This window comes from Hyla sarda, chromosome 8 (genome assembly GCF_029499605.1).
Source record: "Hyla sarda isolate aHylSar1 chromosome 8, aHylSar1.hap1, whole genome shotgun sequence".
NCBI lineage: Eukaryota > Metazoa > Chordata > Amphibia > Anura > Hylidae > Hyla > Hyla sarda.
Window position 1 is genome coordinate 157,899,880 of NC_079196.1, and position 17,509 is coordinate 157,917,388.

The following is a 17,509-nucleotide window of genomic DNA, read 5'->3' on the forward strand; positions in this document are numbered from 1 at the left end:
GGATCAATCTGTTACAAAAAGAGAATTGAAATGGATCTTTGAGCTAGACTCATTGAAACCAAATGGCTTGAATGTAGAATTTATTGTACCTCCAAAAATGATATAAATTGTATGCATTCTCCTACAAGGTGTAGTTATAAATATAGTCACGGGGTATATTCTCCATAAATGATATAAATTGTGTGCATTCTCCCAAAAAGGTGTAATCATATATATAGCCACAGGATACGGCAATGTCCAGGCGACTATATGTAGAAGTGATATATATGTTCAATACTAATTTTGTGTTTTATTTAACTTATAGATTTGCAAGTCATTCACATGGTGTCGAAAGAAATGCAAAACAAACCTCAAGTCCATCCGGGATCGGCAAAATTTTCTCTTTATACTTATGTGTTAAACGATTGTTTAAAAAAAAAAATTTTAGGGTATGTGAATGGTAACACTTTGTGGAGTCATGTATATTTTGACCAATTTGTATCATCTATTTAATTAAAGAATTATGAAAGACATTGGACATATGCCCTGGTTTTATACCCCGATGAATGTTGATGCATGTTTTAGGAGCCTTATGACACTTTCCCCGTAGAAATGGAGTGTCTGGGGTGTCAGTTCGGGGGTCCGTGGGGTACTTCTAGTATCACAAATGGACCGATGAACCATATGAGTGAACGGGACTTATGAGATAATCCCACTCACCTTACCCAGATCACACCCAAAATAGGGGATTGCTGTGTCAGGACTCCATGATTGTATATTGATATGTGTGAGACATTGGAATAGATGTGGGGTTACACCTGGGATGTCCTATATATATTGTCTACAACATTTGAACATTATTATCATTTATTAATCAATGGTTATCCTATGTTACTTGTCTGAGGGCAGCCCTGGTCTAATATGGCGCCCTGTGACTCCCTAACATCAATTGACATGCGCATTAAGTCACGGCTCGCATTGCTGTGCGGCGCGATATGCAGATCCTATGTTGATACATTGGTCACTAAGCAACGATGACGCCACACTGTGATTGGCTATGATCTCCCCATACCCGGAAGCTAACGCCGGCAGTGTTAGCCGGGCTTCCGGAGGTGCGGAGGATGGCGTACTTCACCACGAGGTTAGATGTTTTGCTGATACCATGTGTTTTATTGTTTTTATATTTTGCACCTGTGCACTGGCACTATGTACACTGTTATTTTACACCATTTATAATGCACATGCAATCGGCTCTGCTGATCATGCGGCTTGAATATAATATTCACAGGAACGCACATGATGTACATTGATTATTACTATGTTTATCACTATATAATATTTCTACTTTGTTTACATATATGATGTCACTAATTATGTTAATGTCTGATGATGTCACTGATTGAGGGTAGTGTGTATTTAAACCCCTGTGTATCACTTGTATTCATTTGAAAATGGCGGTGAGAGACCGCTGAAACGTTGTCTCTATATCCCTGGAATAAAATAACACTTTATTGATTCACTACTTTGGTGTGCTGCCGTTATACTTTAACTATCAAGAGGAACCAGAGCACCGAGGTTCAATTGTGCTTGCACCCACCTCACCTAAGCTGGATGTGCTGCTTCGTATGGACTTTATAGATTGATATATAGATAGATATGAGATAGATAGAAAGATAGATAAATAGATGACAGATAGATGATAGATAGATAGATATATAGATATAGATAGATAGGATATAGAAAGATAGATATATAGATAGATAAAGATCAATATGATGCAGCACGCCACAAATTTGCAGAAAATGGTGGTTTATTCCATCATGTGCATAGACTATGCACATGATGGAATAAACCACCATTTTCTGCAAACTTGTGGCGTGCTGCATCATATTGTTCTTTGTCTGGATTGAGGAACCCAGGACCCAGGTTCCAAGTATGCGGGCACCCCGACTTCTCTCTAATTTCTGGATTTTGGTTGTGCCGTTTTTATTTGTTTTAGATAGATAGTATCTATCTATCTATCTATCATCTATTTATCTATCTTTCTATCTATATATCCATTTATTTATGTATCTATCTATCTATATTTCATCTATCTAGCTCTCATATCTATCTATCTCTCATATCTATCTATCTTTCATCTATCTATCTCTCATCTATCTGAGATAGATATGAGATAGATAAATAGAAAGATAGATACATAAATAGATAGATGAATAGAAAGATAGGGGATAGATGGATAGATAAATAGATAGATAGATGATTTATTGATTGATAGATAGATCAGTGTTTCCCAACCAGGGGGCCTCCAGCTGTTGCAAAACTACAACTCCCAGTATGCTCATAAAGCCAAAGACATGCTGAGAGTTGTCGTTTTGGAATAGCTAGAGGACCCCTGGTTAGGATACACTGATCTATCTATCTCATATCTATCTATCTCTCATATCTATTATCTATCTATCACATGTCTAAAATCTATCTATCTATCTCATATCTATCTATCTAGATAAAGTAAATATGAATCAGCACTCCACAGATAGCAAAAATGTGGTTTTATTCCATCATGTGCAAAGACAACGTTTCACCAGTCTCACACTGGCTTTTTCAAGTGAATAATAGTGATACAGGTGGGTATTTATAGACCGCCCACTGGGTCATGTGACATAAGCAATGCATGATTTACATATGTAAACAGAAGCGATCGTAGTACATTGTACAGTCAAAATGCAAAAAACATAGTGTTAAAGACATATATGGACATACACTAATCATCAGTTATGCAAGCATACAAAAATAGCAAATAGTGCAGTGACTGTGATCCATAATTACGTGTAAAGCCGTGTATGCCTTCCGGGGTCCCGCCACGAGGTTTCCTGATTCCAGGCGCCAAAGAGCCGTGTGTGTAGTGTGCATCGCAGCAGAAAAGAAGTACGTCCGGCTCAGGGGAGCGCGTCCTCGTATCCATAGAGACCCGACTCCGGAGTCAGACGTAACTAGCGCATGCTCAGAAGAGTCCGTACAAGATATTCCAGCGTTTGATAAAGAGAGTTCATATGAGGTGAGTATGATCTAGATGTATGCGCAAGAAAAAGTATCACTCCTGGGGACAGCACAATGTATCGCAGTGAGGGATATAGATGATTAAGTAGAGCAAGTAGTTCGCTGTAAACGCTGATCCTCATTCATCCAAATGGGAGTCAGATAGTGAAGATCACTATCTTGTGGTTGCCCACAAGGAGTTATTTGGTTGCTTTAATATCTCTTTTCCTTTTCTAGAGACGTGCTTGATATATCACTATCATACGGATATCGGTCCATATACATCGATGCAAGATTGGTCCACAGTCGATGACGAATATATGGCTCTGGTTCATGCACACCGGTAATCTATGGAGAGTGGAGTTGACTCATGCACGCCGACTGGAGTAAGTCATCATCCACTATTTCTTTACTTTCTTATCTCTACAGCTTGCTAGTTTGCCAGTTGGTTACCATGGGCAACCACAAGATAGTGATCTTCACTATCTGACTCCCATTTGGATGAATGAGGACCAGCGTTTACAGTGAACTACTTGCTCTACTTAATCATCTATATCCCTCACTGCGATACATTGTGCTGTCCCCAGGAGTGATACTTTTTCTTGCGCATACATCTAGATCATACTCACCTCATATGAACTCTCTATATCAAACGCTGGAATATCTTGTACGGACTCTTCTGAGCATGCGCTAGTTACGGCTCACTCCGGAGTCGGGTCTCTATGGATACGAGGACGCGCTCCCCTGACCCGGAAGTACTTCTTTTCTGCTGCGATGCACACTACACACACGGCGCTTTGGCGCCTGGAATCAGGAAACCTCGTGTCGGGACCCCGGAAGGCATACACGGCTTTACACGTAATTATGGATCACAGTCATTGCACTATTTGCTATTTTTGTATGCTTGCATAACTGATGATTAGTGTATGTCCATATATGTCTTTAACACTATGTTTTTTGCATTTTGACTGTACAATGTACTACGATCGCTTACATATGTAAATCATGCATTGCTTATGTCACATGACCCAGTGGGCGGTCTATAAATACCCACCTGTATCACTATTATTCACTTGAGAAAGCCAGTGTGAGACTGGTGAAACGTTGTCTTTGCACATGATGGAATAAAACCACCTTTTTGCTATCTGTGGAGTGCTGCATCATATTTACTTTATCTGGATTAAGGAACCGGAGGACCCAGGTTCCAGATATGCGGGCACCCCGAATTTCTTTTCTATTCTGGATATTGGTAGTGCCGTTTTTATTTGCATTGTATCTATCTATCTATCTATCTATCATCTATCTATCTCATATCTATTATCTATCTATCTATCTATCTATCTATCTCATATCTATCTATTATCTATCTATCTCATATCTATTATCTATCTATCTATCTCATATCTATTTATCATCTATCTATCTCATATCTATCTATCTATCACATATCTATCTATCTATATATCATCTATCTATCTATCTACAAAACTAAAGATCCAGCGGCACTCCCAGATAAGGTGCAAAAACAAAGTGTTTTATTCCCCCATGTATGTGTGATGTTTCGATAGCATCCCGCCATCTTTATCATACGTACAGTTGTACATTCTGTAGTCTCTGTGACATCACTGTGCTTCATAATAAACTGTGACATCACTGTGCTTCATCCTGTAATTTGATGTCACTGTGTATAACAACCCTGTAGTGACATCACAGTTTATTATTCTTGAATGCTGACTTCACTGTGTATATTTTCCCGGTACAATGACATCACTGTATAGTTACCCTCTACTGTGACAACACTGCGTTTATTAACCTTGTGGTGGCAAAACTGTTTATTGTCCCTGTACAGAGACATTACTGTTTATATTAACTCTGAACTGTGATGTCACTGTGCATATTTACTAGGGGTGTGAATCGCCAAGAATTTGGCGATTCGATTCGAATCGCGATACCAGTGTGGCGATTCGATATATCCCGATATATCGCGATACCGTCTAGGTGACGATACATCGCGATATATCCCGATTCGGTCTAAAAAAACTATGTCTTTTACACTTTTATTAAAACTTTATTTGAATTTTATTTTTTTTATACACTTTATTAGTCTTTTAGGAATCATTAGATTCCTCAGACAGATGAATAGAGTTCTATTGAACTCCATTTATCTGCGATCAATTGATAGAGCCTGGTCCAGCCAGGCTCTATCAATGACAGAGCCACGGAGAGCAGGGAAGCAGAGGTAAGTCCTCCGGCTACCTCCACAGTGGATCGCCCGCCCGCGATCGCGCTGCGGGGGGCAATCTAGCCCACCAGGGAGCATACACATGTCCCTTTAGACGCCGCTGTCATCTAAAGGGTTAATAGCCAGCAGCGGCGATCGCCGCATGCTGGTTATTAGCGGCGGCCCCCGGTTACTGAGAACAGCCGGGGGCTGCAGAGTATGGAGCGGGCACGAGTCGGAGCCCGCTCCGTACATCCAGAGCGCTTGATAAAGAGAGTTCATATGAGGTGAGTATGATCTAGATGTATGCGCAAGAAAAAGTATCACTCCTGGGGACAGCACAATGTATCGCAGTGAGGGATATAGATGATTAAGTAGAGCAAGTAGTTCGCTGTAAACGCTGGTCCTCATTCATCCAAATGGGAGTCAGATAGTGAAGATCACTATCTTGTGGTTGCCCACAAGGAGTTATTTGGTTGCTTTGATATCTCTTTTCCTTTTCTAGAGACGTGCTTGATATATCACTATCATACGGATATCGGTCCATATACATCGATGCAAGATTGGTCCACAGTCGATGACGAATATATGGCTCCGGTTCATGCACACCGGTAATCTATGGAGAGTGGAGTTGACTCATGCACGCCGACTGGAGTAAGTCATCATCCACTATTTCTTTACTTTCTTATCTCTACAGCTTGCTAGTTTGCCAGTTGGTTACCATGGGCAACCACAAGATAGTGATCTTCACTATCTGACTCCCATTTGGATGAATGAGGACCAGCGTTTACAGTGAACTACTTGCTCTACTTAATCATCTATATCCCTCACTGCGATACATTGTGCTGTCCCCAGGAGTGATACTTTTTCTTGCGCATACATCTAGATCATACTAACCTCATATGAACTCTCTATATCAAACGCTGGAATATCTTGTACGGACTCTTCTGAGCATGCGCTAGTTACGGCTCACTCCGGAGTCGGGTCTCTATGGATAGTGATGTCACAGTACAGGGATAATACACAGTGATGTCACAGTACAGGGATAATACACACAGTGATGTCACAGTACAGGGATAATACACACAGTGATGTCACAATACATAAATAATACACACAGTGATGTCACAGTACAGGGATAATACACAGTGATGTTATAGTACAGAGATAATACACAGTGACGTCACAGTACAGGGATAATACACACAGTGATGTCACAGTACAGGGATAATACACACAGTGATGTCACAGTACATGTATAATACACAGTGATGTCACAGTACAGGTATAATACACAGTGATGTCACAGTACAGGGATAATACACAGTGATGTCACAGTACAGAGATAATACACACAGTGATGTCACAGTAGAGAGATAATACACACAGTGATGTCACAGTACAGGGATAATACACAGTGATGTCACAGTACAGAGATAATACACACAGTGATGTCACAGTACAGGGAGGGATAATATACACAGTGATGTCATAGTACAGGGATAACACAGTGACGTCACAGTACAGAGATAATACACAGTGATGTCACAGTACAGGGATAATACACAGTGATGTCACAGTACAGAGATAATACACACAGTGATGTCACAGAACAGGAATAATACACAGTGATGTCACAGTACAGGAATAATACACAGTGATGTCACAGTACAGGGATAATATACACAGTGATGTCACAGTACAGGGATAATATATACACAGTGATGTCACAGTACAGGGATAATATACACACAGTGATGTCACAGTACAGGGAGGGATAATATACACAGTGATGTCACAGTACAGGGATAATATACACAGTGATGTCACAGTACAGGGATAATATATACACAGTGATGTCACAGTACAGGGATAATATACACACAGTGATGTCACAGTACAGGGAGGGATAATATACACAGTGATGTCACAGTACAGGGATAATATACACAGTGATGTCACAGTACAGGGATAATACACACAGTGATGTCACAGTACAGGGACAATACACAGTGATGTCACAGTACAGAGATAATACACAGTGATGTCACAGTACAGGGATAATACACACAGTGATGTCACAGTGCAGGGAGAATACACACAGTGATGTCACAGTACAGTGATAATACACAGTGATGTCACAGTAAAGGGATAATACACAGTGATGTCACAGTACAGGGATAATACACAGTGATGTCACAGTACAGGGATAATATACACAATGTCACAGTACAGGTATAATACACAGTGATGTCACAGTACAGGGATAATACATAGTGATGTCACAGTACAGGGATAATACACAGTGATGTCACAGTACAGGGATAATACACACGGTGATGTCACAGTACAGGGATAATACACACAGTGATGTCACAGTACAGGAATAATACATAGTGATGTCACAGTACAGGGATAATACACAGTGATGTCACAGTACAGGGATAATACACAGTGATGTCACAGTACAGGGATAATACATAGTGATTTCACAGTAAAGAGATAATACACACAGTGAAGTCACAGTTCAGAGATAATACACACAGTGATGTCACAGTACAGGGAAAATACACAGAGTGATGGCACAGTACAGAGATAATACACAGTGACGTTACAGTACAGGGATAATACACAGTGATGGCACAGTACAGAGATAATACACAGTGATGTCACAGTATAACATCTCACAGCCGGACCACCATGTAATTTCAGCAGAAAATAAAGCAGGGCCTCATGTTCAAGTTTTGCCTAAGGCCTCACAAAGTCTAGGGCCGCCTCTGGTTGGCCCTACCATGGGACCCGGTGGGACCGTAAGTCCCAAGTGGCACTTTTCAGGGGCGGCATTTTGCTGCCCCCCTTTTTTTTGTGCCTAGTAGGTTCATGGTAGGGTTGGCGCCGCCGCTGCTCACTGTTCTAAAGCAGCTGCGGGGTATAACAGCACAGCGGGCACTTTAGACAGTGAGTCTGCCTCCGGCCGACCGGGGTCTGACGAGGGACGTCGCACAAGTGACGTACTTCTGCAGACCCGCTCAGGAGGACGTCAGGGACGTCACTCGTCAGGCCGCCGCCGGAGAGGAGAAGCGCTGTGCAGGGCAGTTAAGTGTGTCTCTGTGTGTGTCTGTGTGTGTGTGTCTGTGTCTGTCTGTGTGTTTGGGGGGGGGGGCTATGGCTACCTAATGTGAGGAATCTGTGCTACCTAATGTGGGGAAACTATGTTACCTAATGCGGGGAATCTGTGCTACTTAATGTGGGGAAACTATGCTACCTAATGTGGAGAAACGATGTTACCTAATGTGGGGAATCTGTGCTACCTAATGTGGGGAAACTATGCTACCTAATGTGGGGAAACTATGTTACCTACTGTGGGGAACCTGTGCTACCTAATGTGGGGAAACTATGCTACCTAATGTTGGGAATCTATGCTACCTAATGTGGGGAATCTATGCTACCTAACATGGGAAAGCTATGCTACCTAATGTGGGGAAACTATGCTACCTAATGTGGGGGGCTTGAATGAGCTGCGGCATATGGGAGCCCTTAATAAATAATTAGATACTTAAACAGGGGGGGTCCTCCCGAGCAAGTGACATATGGGGGTCCACCTGAGTAAGTGACACATGGAGAGGGGGTCCTGAACAATTGATGTTTTGGGGGGGGGGGGGGGGGCAGGCACATTCTTTGCACAAGGGCTCTCTGCTATCTGTGTCCGCTCCTGGTGGCAGTGTATATGCATATAGAAGCTGTGTATGTGTGTATGATGGCCATGTGTGTATAAAGGGGCAGTGTGTGTATATAGAGGCAGTGTATATATTTATGATGGCTGTATGTGTATATACAATGGCAGTGTATGTGTATATGTGGTGCCTTGGTGGGGTGTAGGGTAGTTGGGGTGTTGCTGTAGTATATGAGGGGTTAATTTAACCCCTGTCACTCGTGACGCCAGGGTGGGGGTTAAACCTCTGAGGTAATGCTGGGCCTATCGCCACCCTTCCCAAGAGTGATAGGTGAGTGTAGAATAACGGATTTTCCACCACCAGTGCTTAGCTGAAAAGTTGTAGAAACTTTACTGAAGATTTTTGGTAACATGCAGCAGTAACAACAGTCCAGATAAAAGAGTCTATATACAGCTGAAGCAGCGATTGATAGGTGGTTGGGACCTTGTAAGTTCTCTTTAGTTTAGGAGGATTTTGTAGCATAGATCCGCTGGATTTAGGGGTAAGTTTAGGTCCAGTGATCTTGCGGAGATAGCGGGGAATGATAAGAACTCACAGTCTTTAGCGTAGGCTGAGGCCGCAAGGCTTAGGACTAGTACTTGTCTTTGGAAGTTGCGGAGGTTCTACCTCATCCAGTGTCAGCAACCCAAGAGAGAGATTAATGGCTGCAGCTCCCTTATATGGGCAGGGGCTGAACGGTTTTGGATTGGTCCATACAGTCACTCACCGTTACATTGCATTGTGGGTGATCACCTGACTAGAACCACCAAAGGTCCTTTAGCAAACCATAGAGTCCTGTGAACCAAGTCACATGACCCGCAGATCCTGCAAAGCTAACAAGGTAGGCATCTTAAATATACATATTTACAATTTTATTTACACGAATTTTAGCTAACTGAGGGGTGACGAGGGGTTAACTAAAGAAGAGGACCCCCACTGTTCCTAGGGACTCTGACTTTGGGGATCTCACCACAAGGTACGGTATGAAATACGGTACCGGGACACCACATATATAGTGGCTGTATATGTGTGTATGATGGCAGTGTGTGTCTATATAGGGGCAGTGTATATGCATATAGAAGCTGTGTATGTGTGTATGATGGCCATGTGTGTATAAAGGGGCAGTGTGTGTATATAGAAGCTGTGTATGTGTATGATGGCCATGTGTGTATAAAGGGGCAGTGTGTGTGTATATAGAGGCAGTGTATATATTTATGATGGATGTGTGTGTATATGCAGTGGCAGTGTAAGTGTATATAGTGGCTGTATATGTATGTATGATGGCAGTGTGTGTCTATATAGTGGCAGTGTATATGCATATAGAAGCTGTGTATGTGTGTATGATGGCCATGTGTGTATAAAGGGGCAGTGTGTGTATATAGAAGCTGTGTATGTGTGTATGATGGCCATGTGTGTATAAAGGGGCAGTGTATGTATATAGAAGCTGTGTATGATGGCCATGTGTGTATAAAGGGGCAGTGGGGGACATGTATCAAAGATTTTACCCCTGTTTTGTGTGTATTTTTTTTGCGCAAAATTTTGCGCAAGCGCTTGTTTTTTCCCATTTTTTTGCACACGTTTTGGTAGAGCATGTCCTCCAGATGTGGTGAATCAGGGTACCTTGGAGTGACATCTATAGTACACATGGATTTATTACCTGCGTTCTTTTCCTTTGCACCAAAAATTTTGACGCGTCTTTTTCCCCATAAATATAAGCCAACTATAACTAGCAATCCTTTCTATTTCTGAAGGAAAGTTCTACTAAGGAACCACCAGAATGTTATCACTTTCCTATCTCAATTCCTCATTTGGTTTGCTTTATATTGCTTTTTACTCCTTGGTTATTCCAAAGCACTTTTAAAATAATTTGCATATAGAATATTTGTTTACAGTTCAGTTATTCATTAGATCACTTGTATATTGTTATTTTATGATCCAACAATTTAATACATTTACATACGAAATGTTTGATAACTTATCATTGAACAACCTCCGTCACATTAAAATAGCTTTGTATCCACTTAACACTGTAGATCATTCTCCTTTTATTTTTAAAATTTACTGCTTTCCGTTATACTTTTCCCCATCACTGATAGCCAGCCATCTTACCATTTGACCATCTCGGCATGCTGGGAGTTGTAGTTTTGCAACATCTGGAGGGCCACAGTTTGGAGACCACTGTATAATGGTCTCCAATCTGTGCTCTTCCAGATGTTCCAAAATTACAAATCTCACCATGCCCACTCTGTCGAGGCATGCTGGGAGATGCTAGTTCTGTAACATCTGGAAGACCACAAATTGGAGACCATTATACAGTGGTCTACAAACTGTGGACCTCCAGCTGTTGCAAAACTACAACTCCCAGCATGCCCAGACTGCCCAAGCATGCTGGGAGTTGTAGTTTGTCAACATCTGACCCTTCAGATATTGCCGAAATACAACTTCGATCATGCCTGGCCATGCTGGGAATTATAGTTTTGCAACAGCTGGAGGCACACTAGTTGGGAAACATTGTTCGTTTCCTAACTCTTTTTCCCAACCCGTGTGCCTCCAGCTGTGCCTCCAAAACTATAACGCCCAGCATGCACTGACAGACCATTCATGCTGGGAATTGAAGTTGTGCAACAGCTGGAGGCACACTGGTTTGGAAACACTAAATTAAGTAAAAAACTTTCAAGTGTTTTGCAACCAGTGTGCCTTCAGCTGTTGCATAACTACAACCCTCAGCATGCACGGACTGCCAAAGGGCATGCTGGGAGTTGTAGCAGTATGCCTCCAGCTGTTGCATAACTACATGTTCCAGCATGTCCTTCTGCTGTCACTGCATGCTGAGATTTGAAGTTTTTGCAACAGCTAAAGGCACACTGGTTGTGAAACACTGAGTCTGTTTCCGTGTTTCGCAACCAGTGTGCCTCCAGCTGTTGCAAAACTACAACTCCCAGCATGCACGGACAGCTAAATGGCATGCTGGAGTTGTAATTTTGCAACAGCTGAATGTTTCCCCCCCCCCCACCCCAATGTGAATGGACAGGGTACACTCACATGGGCGGAGGTTTACAGGGAGTGCTGCAAGATTGAGATGCAGCAAACTCGCTGTCAACCCCCGCTCGTGTGACTGTACCCTAAAAACACTACACTACACAAATAAAATAAGTAAAAAACACTACATATACACATACCACTACACAGCCCCCCTCCCCTCCCCAATAAATATGAACAACGTCTGGTACGGCACTGTTTCCAAAATGGAGCCTCCAGCTGTTGCAAAACAACAACTCTCAGTATTGCCGGACAGACATTGACTGTCCAGGCATGTTGGGAGTTTTGCCACAGCTGGAGGCACCCTGTTTGGGAAACACTGGCATAGAATACCCCTATGTCCACCCCTATGCAAAACCCTAATTTAGGCCTCAAATGCGCATGGCGCTCTCTCACTTCGGAGCCCTGTCGTATTTCAAGGCAACATTTTAGGGTCACATATGGGGTATCGCCGTACTCGGGAGAAATTGCCTTACAGATTTTGGGGGACTTTTTCTCCTTTTACCCATTATGAAAAGGAACAGTTGGAGTCTACACCAGCATGTTAGTGTATAAAAATTTAATTATTCACACTGACATGCAGGTGTTGCCGCATACTTTACATTTTCACAAGAGGTAAATGGGAAAAAAGATCCCCATTTTTTGGGACACAATTTAGCCAGAGTACGGAGATACCACATATGTGGGTGCAAAGTGCTCTGCGGGCGCACAACAAGGCCCATAAGGTATAGTGCACCATTTACATTTGAGGTGATTTGCACAGGGGGGTCACAGATGTTAAATGAAGAATAAGGACATTGGTAGAATTGATGTGTTATAATTGGGAGATGTGGTATTATTGTGAGATTAAAACTCTACATAATGAAGAAAAAAATTCTAAAACTAATAACGAGGACACAATTACTGTTTAGGTGCAGAAACGCTGCAGACAAAGCTCCTACTAAATAGAGCTGCGGGGTAAATTTATGCTCTGAGGAGAATTCTAAATTTAAACGCAATTCAAGAAAGTAGCTGCACAAGAATGATAAATTTAACGCAGCTGCACCAAATTTACACAACAGGCAGAGGGGTAAAAAACTTCTATTATACACTGGAAATGATACATGTCCCCCAGTGTGTGTATATAGAGGCAGTGTATATATTTATGATGGATGTGTGTGTGTATACAGTGGCAGTGTATGTGTATATAGTGGCTGTATATGTGTGTATGGTGGCAGTGTGTGTCTATATAGTGGCCGTGTATATGCATATAGAAGCCGTGTATGTGTGTATGATGGCCATGTGTGTATAAAGGGGCAGTGTGTGTATATAGAAGCTGTGTATGTGTATGATGGCCATGTGTGTATAAAGGGGCAGTGTGTGTGTATATAGAGGCAGTGTATATATTTATGATGGATGTGTGTGTATATACAGTGGCAGTGTAAGTGTATATAGTGGCTGTATATGTATGTATGATGGCAGTGTGTGTCTATATAGTGGCAGTGTATATGCATATAGAAGCTGTGTATGTGTGTATGATGGCCATGTGTGTATAAAGGGGCAGTGTGTGTATATAGAAGCTGTGTATGTGTGTATGATGGCCATGTGTGTATAAAGGGGCAGTGTGTGTATATAGAAGCTGTGTATGTGTATGATGGCCATTAGTGTTGAGCGGCATAGGCCATATTCGAATTCGCGAATATTCGCAAATATATGGACGAATATTCGTCATATATTCGCGAATATTCGCATATTCGTTATATTCTCGTTTTATTTTCGCATATGCGAAACTTCGCGTATGCGAAAATTAACATATGTGAAAATTAGCATATACAAAATTAGCATACGCGAAACTTCGCATATGCGAAAAGTAGCATATGTTAATTTTCGCATATGCGAATTTTTACTCGCCAGTCTCACACAGTAGTATTAGAGCCTTCTTTACACCACACAAGCTGGAAGCAGAGAGGGGTGATCACTGTGATGTGTACTGTGAAGAAAAATAAAAAATAAAAAAAAAGAATATTCGTAATTACGAATATATAGCGCTATATTTGCGAAATTCGCGAATTCGCGAATATGCGATATTCGCAAATAATATTCGAATTGCGAATATTCGCAAGCAACACTAATGGCCATGTGTGTATAAAGGGGAAATGTGTGTGTATATAGAGGCAGTGTATATATTTATGATGGATGTGTGTGTATATACAGTGGCAGTGTAAGTGTATATAGTGGCTGTATATGTATGTATGATGGCAGTGTGTGTCTATATAGTGGCAGTGTATATGCATATAGAAGCTGTGTATGTGTGTATGATGGCCATTTGTGTATAAAGGGGCAGTGTGTGTATATAGAAGCTGTGTATGTGTGTATGATGGCCATGTGTGTATAAAGGGGCAGTGTATGTATATAGAAGCTGTGTATGATGGCCATGTGTGTATAAAGGGGCAGTGTGTGTATATAGAGGCAGTGTATATATTTATGATGGATGTGTGTGTGTATATAGTGGCAGTGTATGTGTATATAGTGGCTGTATATGTGTGTATGATGGCAGTGTGTGTCTATATAGTGGCCGTGTATATGCATATAGAAGCCGTGTATGTGTGTATGATGGCCATGTGTGTATAAAGGGGCAGTGTGTGTGTATATAGAAGCTGTGTATGTGTATGATGGCCATGTGTGTATAAAGGGGCAGTGTGTGTATATAGAGGCAGTGTATATATTTATGATGGGTGTGTGTGTATGTGTGTATATATAGTGGCAGTGTATGTGTATATAGTGGCTTTATATGTGTGTATGATGGCAGTGTGTGTCTATATAGTGGCAGTGTATATGCATATAGAAGCTGTGTATGTGTGTATGATGGCCATGTGTGTATAAAGGGGCAATGTGTGTATATAGAGGCAGTGTATATATTTATGATGGCTGTATGTGTATATACAGTGGCAGTGTATGTGTATATATTTGCCGTATATGTGTGTATGATGGCAATGTGTGTACATAGAGGCAGTGTATATATTTATGATGGCTGTGTGTGTATATATAGTGGCAGTGTATGTGTATATATTTATGTTGGATGTGTGTGTGTATATATAGTGGCAGTGTATGTGTATATAGTGGCTATATATGTGTGTATGATGGCAGTGTGTGTCTATATAGTGGCAGTGTATATGCATATAGAAGCTGTGTATGTGTGTATGATTGCCATGTGTGTATAAAGGGGCAGTGTGTGTGTATAGAAGCTGTGTATGTGTATGATGGCCATGTGTGTATAAAGGGGCAGTGTGTGTATATAGAGGCAGTGTATATATTTATGATGGCTGTGTGTGTGTGTGTATACAGTGGCAGTGTATGTGCATATAGAAGCTGTGTATGATGGCCATGTGTGTATAAAGGGTCAGTGTGTGTATATAGAGGCAGTGTATATATTTATGATGGATGTATGTGTATATACAGTGGCAGTATATGTGTTACGCCGAGCGCTCCGGGTCCCCGCTCCTCCCCGGAGCGCTCGCTTCTCTCTCGCTACCGCAGCGCTCCGGGCAGCTCCACTGACCCGGTGCGCTGCGATACCGTCTCCAGCCGGGATGCGATTCGCGATGCGGGTAGCGCCCGCTCGCGATGCGCATCCCGGCTCCCGTACCTGACTCGCTCTCCGTCTGTCCTGTCCCGGCGCGCGCGGCCCCGCTCCCTAGGGCGCGCGCGCGCCGGGTCTCTGCGATTTAAAGGGCCACTGCGCCGCTGATTGGCGCAGTGGTTCCAATTAGTGTGTTCACCTGTGCACTCCCTATTTATACCTCACTTCCCCTTCACTCCCTCGCCGGATCTTGTTGCCATTGTGCCAGTGAAAGCGTTTCCTTGTGTGTTCCTAGCCTGTGTTCCAGACCTCCTGCCGTTGCCCCCGACTACGATCCTTGCTGCCTGCCCCGACCTTCTGCTACGTCCGACCTTGCTTCTGTCTACTCCCTTGTACCGCGCCTATCTTCAGCAGTCAGAGAGGTTGAGCCGTTGCTAGTGGATACGACCTGGTCACTACCGCCGCAGCAAGACCATCCCGCTTTGCGGCGGGCTCTGGTGAAAACCAGTAGTGACTTAGAACCGATCCACTAGCACGGTCCACGCCAATCCCTCTCTGGCACAGAGGATCCACTACCTGCCAGCCGGCATCGTGACAGTAGATCCGGCCATGGATCCCGCTGAAGTTCCTCTGCCAGTTGTCGCCGACCTCACCACGGTGGTCGCCCAGCAGTCACAACAGATAGCGCAACAAGGCCAACAGCTGTCTCAACTGACCGTGATGATACAGCAGCTACTACCACAGCTTCAGCAATCATCTCCTCCGCCAGCTCCTGCACCTCCTCCGCAGCGAGTGGCCGCTTCTGGTCTACGACTATCCTTGCCGGATAAATTTGATGGGGACTCTAAATTCTGCCGTGGCTTTCTTTCCCAATGTTCCCTGCACTTGGAGATGATGTCGGACCAGTTTCCCACTGAAAGGTCTAAGGTGGCTTTCGTAGTCAGCCTTCTGTCTGGAAAAGCTCTGTCATGGGCCACACCGCTCTGGGACCGCAATGACCCCGTCACTGCCTCTATACACTCCTTCTTCTCGGAAATTCGAAGTGTCTTTGAGGAACCTGCCCGAGCCTCTTCTGCTGAGACTGCCCTGTTGAACCTGGTCCAGGGTAATTCTTCCGTTGGCGAGTACGCCGTACAATTCCGTACTCTTGCTTCAGAATTATCCTGGAATAATGAGGCCCTCTGCGCGACCTTTAAAAAAGGCCTATCCAGCAACATTAAAGATGTTCTGGCCGCACGAGAAATCCCTGCTAACCTACATGAACTCATCCATCTTGCCACTCGCATTGACATGCGTTTTTCCGAAAGGCGTCAGGAGCTCCGCCAGGATATGGACTTTGTTCGCACAAGGCGTTTTTTCTCCCCGGCTCCTCTCTCCTCTGGTCCCCTGCAATCCGTTCCTGTGCCTCCCGCCGTGGAGGCTATGCAGGTCGACCGGTCTCGCCTGACACCTCAAGAGAGGACACGACGCCGCATGGAGAATCTCTGCCTGTACTGTGCCAGTACCGAACACTTCCTGAAGGATTGTCCTATCCGTCCTCCCCACCTGGAAAGACGTACGCTGACTCCGCACAAAGGTGAGACAGTCCTTGATGTCTACTCTGCTTCTCCACGTCTTACTGTGCCTGTGCGAATATCTGCCTCTGCCTTCTCCTTCTCTACTATGGCCTTCTTGGATTCCGGATCTGCAGGAAATTTTATTTTGGCCTCTCTCGTCAACAGGTTCAACATCCCAGTGACCAGTCTCGCCAGACCCCTCTACATCAATTGTGTAAACAATGAAAGATTGGACTGTACCATACGTTTCTGCACGGAGCCCCTTCTAATGTGCATCGGACCTCATCACGAGAAGATTGAATTTTTGGTCCTCCCCAATTGCACTTCCGAAATCCTCCTTGGACTACCCTGGCTTCAACTCCATTCCCCAACCCTGGATTGGTCCACTGGGGAGATCAAGAGT